Source organism: Chrysochloris asiatica, unplaced genomic scaffold (genome assembly GCF_000296735.1).
Source record: "Chrysochloris asiatica unplaced genomic scaffold, ChrAsi1.0 scaffold01740, whole genome shotgun sequence".
Lineage (NCBI taxonomy): Eukaryota > Metazoa > Chordata > Mammalia > Afrosoricida > Chrysochloridae > Chrysochloris > Chrysochloris asiatica.
The window spans coordinates 1-11,250 of NW_006410258.1; the positions used below are offsets into that span (position 1 = coordinate 1).

At 43.8% G+C, this 11,250-nt stretch overlaps 1 pseudogene; it reads right to left on the reverse strand.

Annotated features, from left to right (window-relative positions):
* Positions 1 to 5,190: 5,190 nt before the first annotated feature.
* LOC102827636 lies at positions 5,191 to 10,967 on the reverse strand (annotated as a pseudogene).
* Between the last annotated feature and the right edge of the window lie 283 nt (positions 10,968 to 11,250).

An 11,250-nucleotide genomic window follows, 5' to 3' on the forward strand; every position in this document is an offset into this window, starting at 1 on the left:
TGTACAGGGTTTCCGAGGGTGTAAATCCTTACGGGAGTAGAAAGCCTCATCTTTCTCCCGCGGAGCAGCTGGTAGTTTCGAACCGCTGACCTTTAGGTTCGCAGCCCGATTCGTAACCACTACGCTACCAGGTTCCCATCATAGCGACCCTGAATAGGGTTTCCAAGCAGCAGCTGTTAGGCTGAACTGCTGACCTAGTGGTTCAAAGTCCAGTTGTTACTGTTTTGTTATTAAGTGCCATAGAGTCGCTTCCGACCCATGGCGACCCTGTTTGAGAGTTTCTGAGGAGCGGCTGGTGAGCTTGAACCACCGACCTTGAGGTTCGAATCGACTTTGCAGGCTAGCGCATTAATCAGGATTCCCCACAGGTAATTCTGTTGCCTTTTCTGTGTGAGAATTTGTGCCTGTTTTTGCATTAGAAGGCAGCCTATACAGCAGGGTTGGGTTTCTTTTCTTCCCCATAATCTGTTATTTGAGCCTGGATTTTGCATAGGTATCAGCCCTAATTGTTTTGAGCTCTATCACGTGAAAATGAAACACCTGTTTGCTATGATTTGGGCTGTATAATAACCATTTGTGGTCCTGGTGTAGGGTAAGTACTGGACTGGTAACGCCAAGGGTTGGTGGTTTAAACCCACTAGCTGCACCTTGGAAATTATAGCAGGGGTGCAGAACCTTTTTTATGCCAAGGGCCATTTGGATGTTTATAACATCATTCACAGGCCATATAAAATTATCAATTTAAAAATTAGCATGCTGTAGTGGTTACGAATCGGGCTGCTAATCTCATGGTCAGCAGTTGGAAACTACCAGCTGTTCCGTGGGAGAAAGATGAGGCTTTCTGCTCCTGTAAAGATTTACAGCATCGGAAACCCTGTTACAGGGTCGCTATGAGTCGGAACCAACTCCACGGCACAACAACAAACAAACAATTTGGTCAAACATTTAATTAACTCACACCCGGTTGTGGCACTGCAGGATAATGCACTGGACCGCAAGGTAGGTTGAACCACAAGAGGTTGGTGGTTCAAACACACCAGCCGTTCCTTGAAAACCCTGTACAGGGTCATTATGAGCCAGAATTGGCTTGATGGCACTTAACAACAATGTGATGGCTAGAACTGTAGTTGCCTTGGCAGAACAGACCAAATGATTTTGTGAACCTTATATGGCCTGCTCTGTTCCCCACCCCTGCTGTTAGGTGGAACTGACTTGACAGCATTTAACAATAACTAATTATCAATTGCTATGGAGTAGATTCTTACTCAAGTGGACTGGGAATTTTTCCCTACCTTGCACCACCCTCACATCCGCAGGGAATGGTCGGTTCTTGCCAAAAAAAAAAAAAAAAACTGTGAAAGTTGTTTTGGCATCTCTTTGGACATTGTACTTCCAGGTTAGGTATTGCTTGTTTTGTACACATTCTCTTCCTAGACCAGACCAGTTTATTTTCAGGGCCTCTGAACTGAATTTCAAGACGTGTTTGCCCCCGTGTTCTTGTTTAAGATTCTTTTACATGAGGCAGTGGAGTGCTCTTGGCTCAGACAATAGCATTTCTTAGAATGTCGACAAAGTTATTTAATCTCTCTGGCCCTCAGTGTCTTGACCTGTAAAAACGACATAAACTTCCTTTTCCTTGATATTTTGAAGCTGTCATGAAACATTGAGTGTGGATTGCTTTTTGTTTTCAATTTAAACTACTTGTTGTTGTTGTGTGCCATGGAGTCGGTTCTGACTCATAGCGACCCTGTACAGGGTTTCCGAGGCTGTAAATCTTTACGGGAGCAGAAAGCCTCATCTTTCTCCCACGGAACACTGGAAGTTTTGAACTGCTGACCTTGCGGTTCGCAGCCCGATTCGTAACCACTATGCTACCAGAGCTACTTATTTCAAACTACTGGAAGGGTGCAAATTGGTGACTGCACGTTCAGTCCTTTAACACACCTCCCTGGAAGGAATTGTGGGGAGGTAGCAGGTAGGGCATGACAGAGGCAGATGGACTGCAAAGGCAGATGGGTAAATCTCGATCCTCCAGGAATGTTCCCAAGTTACATGACTCCCTCTCACCACCACAAAAAAGGTGCCCAGTTCTGCCTCCCCACTCCACTGTGCAGTGGTAGAATTTGACTTTTATATCTTACAAATGAGGTGACTTCAAAAAGTTAATGGAAAATTGCTTTATCTTTTAATTCCATTTTTTCCACCTATTTCTGAAGTCCCCTAGTACTGAAGTGTGGTGGCTCTAGAGGATAAGCTCTGAATTTTGAACCACAAAGTCAGCATTTTGAGCCCATCAGCCACTCCTCCGATGCAAGATGAGGTTTTCTGCTCCTGCAAAGATTTACAACCTCAAAAACTCTGTACAGTGTCACTATGAGTCAGAACCAACTCAACAGCACATAAGAAGTAAATGTAAGGAATCCTGGTGTAGTGCTGTAGGATAAGCACTGGACTGCTAATTGCAAGGTCGGCAGTTCAAACTCTATACAGGGTCGCTAGGAGTCTGAACCAATTGGACAGCACTTAACAACTATGTGTAATGAACTTGGCACATCCCCAAGTGTTAATGTTTTCATCACTTAAGATACTTTATTCTTTTTCTCCTTGGAAAGTTAATTTACAATGACAATTGAGACAGCTACCCACCCAAATCAAACCCATTGCTGTTGCGTTGATGCTGACTCATAGAGACCCTGTAATAGGACAAAGTAGAACTGCCCCATAGGGTTTATAACAACAATCTTAATGTAATGAGGCTGCTACATTTTTCTCCCTCAAAATGACTGGTAGGTTTGAACTCCCAACCTTACAGTTAGCAACCAAGCACGTAAATCACGGTGTTAGTGGGGCTCCTTAAGGCAATCATGGACCTTAAAAGCTGTTGTATGTTCATTTTACGGATAATGAAATGAAGTGACTATCATGGTGTGGCAGAATTTCCCTGCTGTGGTATCTCTGTGTTGTATATCAGATCAGGTAGTCCCAAGCCTAGTTCAGGATGGCTGTCTTGGGTGGGAGAGGGAGAGAGGAGCAGTCAACACAGTCATGGTGAGCTTCCTCTTCTAGACCCTCAGAAACAGGACAAAGCCCAGCTTAAAAGTTACATTAGAGACCTTTAGGGGTCAGTGTGATGTTGTGATATAGTTCAAGGTATCTGTGTATCCCAAAGGAATCCCAGCTTTTGTTTCCTATTTTAGATTCCCATGTTTCATTCCGTTTCTGAAACTTACACAAGCATCAGCTTTCAGGGATAAATTGAGCTCTTCCCATTATATTTAAGAAAGACCAAGGAATAGATCTTTCTTAAAAGCGTTGTCTCTCATACTTTGGACATATTGTCAGAGGGAACAGTCGCTGGAGAAGAATGTCATGCTGGGTAAGATGGAGGGTCAGACAAAAAGGGGAAGACCCCCAATGAGATGGATCAGGCAGGTGGCATCATTGATGGACTCCAGTGTGGCAGCGGTAGTGAGGTTGGCCCAGGATCAGACATTGTTTCGTTCTGCTGTGCATGGGGTCGCTATGAGTCGGTTCCAACTCGATGGCACCTGACAACAACAACAAGGGAATAGAACATCTGATTTTTTTTTTTTTTTACTTTTAGGGTTAACTCTGAGCCAATTAGGCCTTCCAGGTCTGTCATTGTCTTGTTGGATAATTTCTGCACTGTTAACAAAAGATAGCAGAGCGATGGCTCTCTAATGGTGGGATTTCCAGAGCAGGAATGGTGTAGGCTTGCTAGGGCGAACACGATTTGCCATCATAATGACAACAAACTCATGGCTGGATGTCAGATTAGAACTATGCTCCTTAGGGTTTTCAGCAGCTGATTTTTGGGAAGTGTATCACCAGATCTTTTTCTGAGGTGCCCTCTAACGTTTTTATTAGGAGCTGAGTACATTAACCATTTGCACTACCTGAAGTATCCAGGTTAAGGCAGGCCACTCCTGGAAATTCCTGAAGTTTAGCAGACTTTCAATGATAACAGTATGCTTTGGATCCTTTACTGCAGCCTCCCATTAGACCATGAACAGGGACTATACCACTCAGGGCCCAGGCAGGATGTGGAAACATATCAGTCATTTGAACAGGGGGCGTAGTGGTTACGAATCGGGTTGCTAACCTCATAGTCAGCAGTTTGAAACTACCAGCTGTTCCACGGGAGAAAGATGAGGCTTTCTGCTTCCATAAAGATTTATAGCCTCGGAAACCCGGCACAGGGTCGCTATGAGTCGGAACCGACTCCACGGCACATAACAACAAGAAGAAGAAGTTAATTTTAAGAATTATTATCTAATAAAGGTGATTACTGTAAGAAATAAAAGGCCACATTAAAGACTATAGGAAGAGCAAGTGTAGAGTTGTTAGTTGTTAAATGCCATTGAGTTGGTTCTGACCCATAGCGACCCTGTATAGGGTTTCCTAGGAGCAGCTGGTGAGTGAACTGTCGACCTTGCAGTTCAAATGACTTTGCAGTCCCGTGCATTGCCCCTGACCTCAGCCCAAGTCTGAGATTTGACTCTGTCTAAAATGAAACTTTTAAAACCCCTTCAGGAAGCAGGAAAAAAGTTACCTTGCCATGTGTTTTTTTTTTTTTTTTTTTTTTTTTACATTTCACTGTGCTTTAGGTGAAAGTTTACATGGCAAATTAGTTTTCCTTTCAATAATTCTTACACAAATTGTGACATTGGTTGCAGTCTCTGCAGTGTGTCAGTGTTCTCCTTGTTTCCATCCTGAATTTCCTATTCACCTGGTCTCACTGCCTTTTCCTGCCTTCTCATCTTTGTTTTTGGGCAAGTTGCCTTCTTGAAGGTCTCGTCATTAAGGAGCACATTCTTGTCATGTGTTATTGTTTATTTTGTAAGTCAGTCTGTTATTTGGTTGAGAGGTTGGCTTCCATGAGTGACTTCAGTTCCACCTTAAAAGGGGAATTTAGGGCAGTAATCTGGGGGTTCCTCCAATCTCTCAGTCTGATCTTTTGTTCATTTGAGTTTCTATATTTTTCTCCCATTCTGCTCTGGACCTTTAGTGTTTGGTTTTCCTTGCTCTTCTTTGCTCCACGTGGGAAAAGACTAGTAGTTGTATCTCACTGGACCACTAACAAGCTTTTTTTTTCTGAGCTTCCACCTCAGTGTTTTACTGAGACCAGCATTGGGGCCATATAAGGCACAAAGAATCCAGCTCCACTCCCTAGAAGTTGTCTGCAAAGTTCTCGTAAATGTCATCGTTGTAGATAATCTGGGTCCTCTTGTCCTGGTGGCAACCCTTAGGGCTGTCCAGGACAGTGAGGGAGCCCCAGATAGAATTGCCAGTGGCGATGTCCAGAACGGGCTGTTGACAAGTAATGTTAACTTTGAGCTGTATGGACTTCACCTCAGTTTCATTAAGCTCAGCAACGGCCTGATCGTCTTACTCCATCTTTTCATAGGTGACGAAGGCACAGTTTCTGGATGGGTCCATGGAGAGGTTAATGATGTTTCCAAAGGGAGCGAAGGCCCAAAGGAGAAGGGATAGAGAATATTCCCTTTCCGAGGGGTCCGACGTTCAGGGACCGAGTCGAACATGGAGAAAGGACCCTCTCGTTCTAACTTTGGGTTTTTGTCTGGATTTCTGCCTCACTCTGGGTCCCAGTCCTGGTCGCAGTCCCGGTCCAGCTCTCTGTCTCTGTCCAGGTTCTGTTCATGACTGCAGTCTTGGCTACGACTCTGAGGTGGGGAGGGGGAGGCTGAGGAGCAGGCTCCACCACGTTATCATAGCCCCAGTTAAAACCCGAGGGGGCCATCAGCAGTTCCTGGGCTCTCAGACTCTTCCCCATCAGGCCCCAGTTCACAAAACCAGTCACTGGAGGATGCAAAGCTCTCATACAGAGATTTCCTCTGGGGTCCTCTGGATGACTCTTGTAGATTGGCAGATGCTCCTCTGGAATGGCTGGAAAGTGGGGACTGGCCCCTTCTCAGGGTCCTTTAACTTCTCCTCGAGGGTTTGAGAACGTTTGAAGCCTGAGTTCTTGGTCATGGCACTGCTGGCTCCTGATTTTGCCAGCAGCTTTGCCTGCTGTGTTTCTGTGGCTGTGTGTCCACCATGGATGCTCGGCAGAGAGCGTTTGACACCACCTTGGCTGGCTGTGCTGCTGCTACTTTGCTTCTTCAGCGCCAGCACTGCCTTTCTCTTTTTCTTGAGTTTTTGAATTTCTTTTGCAGAGCCTCTTCTCCTCCCTCAGTGGGGGTGGGTGGGAGAGGTGTATCACCAACATGGTGGCTCCTGGTTCAGAGGCAGAGCTGAGGGGGCGGCTACCGGGGCTCAATAGTTCACCAGCTTTTAAGCACCCAGAAGCCATTCATCAAACTAGGCTGTAGATTATTGTCTTTATATACTGTGTATGCCAATTGATCTACATGGTTCTGAGCCTTCAAACTTAATTGCTCAGTTCCTCAAGGTGTTTGGTTCTGTCTAAAAAGTGTCCCTAGCCATGCCCCTATGTGATCTATTATATATGTGAATAATTGAGAGTAAATTCAAAAGTATTTTTTACTAGAGTTCGAGTTCATACACGCAAAGGTTTACAATCAGTATTACATTAGGAAAATCTGCTGCACAAGACATTTTTAAAGTGTTCAGGAGCAAAGATGTCAGTTTGAGAAGTAAAGTGCGCCTGACCCAAGTCCTGGTATTTTCAGTAGCCTCATATGCACGTGAAAGTTGAACAGTGTACAAGGAGTACCGTTAGAAGATTTGATGTATTTGGGTTATGGTGTTAGAGAAGAATATTAAAGGTACCATGAGTTACCAGAAGAGCAAACAATCTGTGTTGGAAGAAGTAAAACCAGAGTGCTCCTTAGAAACCATGATGACCAGACTTCATCTCTCATACTTCAGACATAATATCAGGAGGGACAAGACCCTGGAGGACATCAAACTCGTCAAGTCAGCAAAAATGAGGGGGACCCCAGTGAGATGGATTGGCACAGTGGTAGCAGCAGTTGTGAGGAGGTGCAGAACCCAGTGGTGTTTCATTCTGTTCTACATAGGGTTGCTGTGGGTCAGAACCGACTTGACAGCACCTAACAACAACAACTGCAATCAGTGGATGACTGTAGAACTGGTTCTCTCGGTAATACACTTGTCTTAGTTGCATTAGAGTACTGTGGTGCAGTGAATTACCTTGTGTGTCTCTTTGAGTTATCATCTTTGTAAGTCCCACCCAGTTACTTTTACTGATGGTCTGTATGTATAACAAAAGGTGAAGGACGATGCTAATGAATTGTATGATTCAGTTGTGAGTGGTTAAATGGCACTAATTATTATTCTAAAAACTTGGGACTCTTCTTATCAGTACTGTAGAGTTGGTTCCAACTCATAGCGACCCTGTATAGGGTTCCCAGGGAGCTGCTGGTGAGTTTGAACTGCCAACCTTGTAGTTCAAACCGACCTTGTGGTCCAGTGCTTTATCCCACAGTGCCACACCAGGACTGTAGTTGTTATTGTAAAAACTTGGGACTCTAACCTATATGAAATGAGCCACTCAGAAGTAGGAAGGGGAGATCTCAACTATCATGAAAGAAGAGCCAGGAGTGAAGCATGTCCTTTGGATGCAGAGATCCTTGCATATTCAACCACCTTGATCCAGGGACAGAAAGTTTTGACACTGGAGGAGTAGTGAAGGAACAGCAGCAGCAGAGCCAAGAGCCAGAGCATCAGACAGAGCAGTGGGCTGACAGGGTTGGAGGCTTGCTTTCAGCTGGGTTGCCTCCAGACACTTAATTGGGGGAGCTAGGTTTGCTGCCCAAAGAGCTAGAGTTGTGTGCCTTTAGGCTGAGGGTTCTGGTGGAAAGGTTGCCCTGTGGCTATTTATCAGCAACCCTAAGATAGTTTTCTAATATTGCCTGGGCAGAGAGAGACCTACTTGAGGGTACACCTGAGGAGAAGCTGTCCTGACTGGAAGAACTGTACCCCGAACATTTTCTGATCCTGTGTTACAACCTGTTAACTTATCTAATAAACCTCGTAACTTTGAGTATGCTGTTCTGAGTCTTGTGTGGCTGGCTATTGCAGTGAATTATCAAACCCAGCTGAGTAAAGAGTGCTCTGGGAGGGGCCATTTTTTTTTTTAAATGTTTTATTATGAATTATATGATAGTTTACATGAGAGAACTTTAGTTTTACATTCATTCCATCGTATATCGTTTCATTGCCATGGTTCCAATCCCCTCCATGCCATCATCAACCAACCAAAGGGTATACCCTACAAACCCGCCCCCTACACTCCCCCACCCCAGTCTTCAGCACCCAGTCCCTCTCCCTCTCTGGATCCAAAGTCCCCAGCCGCTTCATCACTCCAGGTCATCGTCTCTGCCTCTGTCTCGGGCCTCGCTGCTTCTCTGGGTAGGGTCCTGCTCTCGGCTCTTCTCCATTGATGGTCCTAGAGACCTCCGCTCCTAGACTGGAGAGTTAATCACTCCCTTCCTTGCTATAAAACATCTACCTTTACATTTCCAACCCTCACAATCAGTCCTTTTAACAATTATTCCCTATTGTCTCATAAGTGACCCATCTGTGTTTCATTTCATCAGCTCCACCTAGACAGATTGGATAGTACTCACTGGAGATTCTGCTTTCCTAGTAGGGGCCATTTTTCCAGGTGCCTTCAAAACAGATGCTAAAAACAAAAACAAGCATTGTGCTAAGATCAGCTAGCTCAAAGAGCTATTCTTTCATCAGTCTTTCAAGCAAGATTAGAACTAATAAAGACCATTTTAAGGAAAAACTCTCAACCAGAGATGAGTCTTGGATTTACCAATATGATCCAGAGAGCAGGATCCAATCAAAACAGTAGTTTCTGAGGGGATCTCCTGTTGTTGTTAAGTGCTGTCAAGTCAATTCCGACCCATTATAGGGTTTCCGAGGAGCAGCTGGTGAGTTTGAACCACTGACCTTGCAGTTCAGACGGCTTTGTTACGTGCTGTCAAATCAGTTTTGACTCACAGCGACCTTCTGTATGTAGGGTTTCCAGGGAGCAGCTGGTGAGTTTGAACTTCCAACCTGTGGTTCAAGTGAATTTGGGGTCCAGGGCAAAGAAGTCAGCTCAGAAAGTTAAAGCAACTGTTTTCTGGGATTCCAAAGAGGTAATCTTCATAGATTTTTATGAAAGACACAGATTGATCACAAGGGCTTATATGAAGAGGTTTTAAGAAAATTGAAAACTGCATTGATGAGAAAAGGGCCAGGAAAGTTGTGCCAAGAAATTTTTGTCCATCACGACATAAGAATTTCATTGGGAAACCTTACCCCATCCATCTAGTTTACAGCCCTTTCAGACTTCTTTTTGCTCTCCAAACTCAACATTTGAAAAGAACACAATTTTAATCCCTTGTTAGATGCCATCTAGTTGATACTGACTCGTAGTGACCCTATACACAACATAATGAAACACTGCCTGGGCCTGGGCTAATTGCACAATTATTGCTACTCTTGAGCCCATTGCTGCTACCACTGTGCCAATCCAGTTCTTTGGGGACACCCTCTTTTTTTCTCCAACACTCCACTCTACTGAACATGATATCCTTCTCTAGAGACTGGTCCCTCCTAATAATACATCTGAAGTATGAGAGATGAAGTCTGGCCATCTGGCTTCCAAGGAGCACTCTGGCTGCACTTCTTTCCAGCACAGATCTGTTTGTTCTTTTGACAGTCCATGACACTTGGCATATTCACCTCCAACACCATAACCCAAATACATCAATTCTTCTACCATCTTCCTTCTGTCCAACTTGCATATGAAGTTATTGAAAAAGTCATGGCTTGGGTCAGGCGCACCTTTTTTCTTAAACTGACATCTTTGCTCTTCAACACTTTTAAAGAGGTCTTGTGCAGCAGATTTGCCTGTGCTGTACGTTGTTTGATTTCTTAATGGCTGCTTCCATGAGTATTGATGGTTTTTGTTCTTGTGTGCCGTGGAGGCGGTTCTGACTCATAACGACCCTGTACAGGGTTTCCGAGGCTGTAAATCTTTACAGGAGCAGAAAGCCTCATATTTCTCCCACGGAACAGCTGGTAGTTTTGAATTGCTGACCTTGAGGTTAACAGCCCGATTCGTAACCACTACCAGAGATGGTTGATCTGAGCAAAATGAAGTCTTTGACAACTTCAGTCTTTTCTGCATTGATATGTATGTTGTTTATTGGTCCAGTGGTGAGGACTTTTGTTTTCTTTTCATTGAAATGCAACCCATATTAAAGGCTGTGCTCTTTGATCTTCATCAGTAAATGTTTTAAGTCCTCTTCAATTTCAGCAAACAAGGTTGTACCATTTGCATATTGCAGGTTGTTAATGAGTCTTGCTCCAATCCTGATGCCACATTTTTTGTCATATAACACAGCTTCTCAAATTATTTGTTCAGCATGCAGATTGAATAAGCATGGTGAAAGAATACAACCCTGGTGCACCCCTTTCTAATTTTAAAACATTCTGTGTTCCTTTGGTTCTGTTCAAACAACTGCCTCTTGGTCTGTTTTCAGGTTCCTCATGAGCACAATTTAACTGTTCCAGAACACTCATTTTCCACATTGTTGTCAAAGCTTGTCATTATCCACATAATCGAAAGCCTTTGTGTAGTCAATAAAGCACAGGTGAACATCTTTCTGGTATTCTCTGCTGTCAGCCAAGATCCGTGTGACGTCAGCAATCCTATCTCTCGTTCCACATTCTCTTCTGAATCCGGCTTGAACCTCAGGAAGTTCTCTATCAATGTATGGTTGCAGCCGTTTTTGTATTATCTTTAGTAAAACTTTATTTGCATTGGGTGTCAATTGGTAAGGTAGTTGTCTTCTAAATTTCTTGGCGTAGACGAGTGCCTCCAGTGCTGCATCAATTTGTTGATAGATTTCAATTTGTATTCCATCTTTTCCTCATGCTTTGTTCTTTGCGAATGCCAGCAGTGTACCTTGAACTTCTCTACCTTCAGGGATCATTGGCTCTTGATCATATGCTACCTCTTGAAACAGTTGATTATCAACCTTTGTTTTTTGTACAGTGACTGTGTATTCCATCCATCTTCTTTGGATGCTTTTTGCATCCTTAAGTGTTTTGTGCAAAGAATCCTTCAATATTGCAAGTTGAGGCTTAAATTGTTTCTTCAGTTCCCTCAGCATGAGAAAGAAATACTTACCATGTTCTTCTCTTATAGTTATCCTAACTCCAGGTCTTTGCACATTTCATTATAATATTTGACTTCTTGACCTGATCCTTGAAATT